Consider the following 1,196-nt stretch of genomic DNA (forward strand, 5'->3'; position numbering starts at 1 on the left):
GAGCGGGGCGGGCGCCGGCCCCGGCCGGCGGGGATGGCTCCGCTCCGCCGGGGAGCCGCGCTCCCCAGCCCGCCCCAGCGCTGGCACCAACAGAGCCTCTCCCCCCAAAAAAGGTTTATCCCACCCCTATCCCTCCCCGCTCCTGTTTATTTTTCAAGACGAGACATTTCCCAGCGAATCCAGGTTTAGTCTATCCCCCCCCATCACACACACGCTCGCTCCTCTCCTGTCTCGCAGATAACTTCATTTCGCTTGATTCCCTTTGGAGCCCCTGATAAAAAAAAAAAAAAAGAACCCAAGCCTTTTCATGAACACCCAGGGCGGTTTGAAGGCGCCTCGGAGAAATCCTATTAGAGCGGGGGAAAGCAAAGCTTTTGGGACAAAAAAAAGCGCGACATTTTTATTTTGCACGCAGTAATAGCGAGGAAAAAGCATCCCGGTCCTAATCAGATCAATATAGAGACACACAAATCTTTGCAAAGGTTCACCAGTTTACAGTGGGTTCCAGACCTTTGACATACATTGCGGATTAATTGGGCACTGTCAAGAGGGGGGGAGAGGAGGCGGGATTCCAGTTAATTAGTCGAGAAATGAATAAAAACTAAACATTATCGGAATTGTCTGCGGGTCCCGGTTTGTTAGTGGGGATTTTGGGGATCAGCTTTTGTGCGCCGTAAATTGGATCTGAGTAGCGTGGTGCTGTCTTACACTGTCGTTTTGTGAACTGGCGACAGCTCGAGTCCATGGGAAAACTTAAAGGGAACCTGGGGCCGGTCACAGAGCCTCATTATCTCATGTCGGATACCATCTTTCGGGGAGAGCGTTTAATCAACAGTGGCACACAATCCTCCCCTCGCAACCTGGGCAAACCACACCACCTTCCCTTCCCTCCGTCCTGCAAACGGCCCGCCGCCGCAAGACGCCGCTCCGAAAGAGAGAGAGAGAAAAAAAAATAATAATAGACCCCCTTCCCGAGTGGGTGAAACCATCCTACGAGCTGGGAGGCGGCGGCGGAGCCCCCGGAGCCCCCCGAGCCGGGGCTGCCCGCGGCCCCTCGGAGCGCGGCGGGTCCCCAGCCAGACACGTGGGGCTTCGCCCGTGCTTGTGTTTGAAGAGCTGGGTCTCCACGCTCCCTCGGGCTCTGCCTTTCCCCAAAGGGCAGGGAAGGAGCCGGGCCCGTGGCTGGAGGGAGTTTT

The sequence above is a fragment of the Aptenodytes forsteri genome, unplaced genomic scaffold (genome assembly GCF_000699145.1).
Source record: "Aptenodytes forsteri isolate BGI_AS27 unplaced genomic scaffold, ASM69914v1 Scaffold415, whole genome shotgun sequence".
Lineage (NCBI taxonomy): Eukaryota > Metazoa > Chordata > Aves > Sphenisciformes > Spheniscidae > Aptenodytes > Aptenodytes forsteri.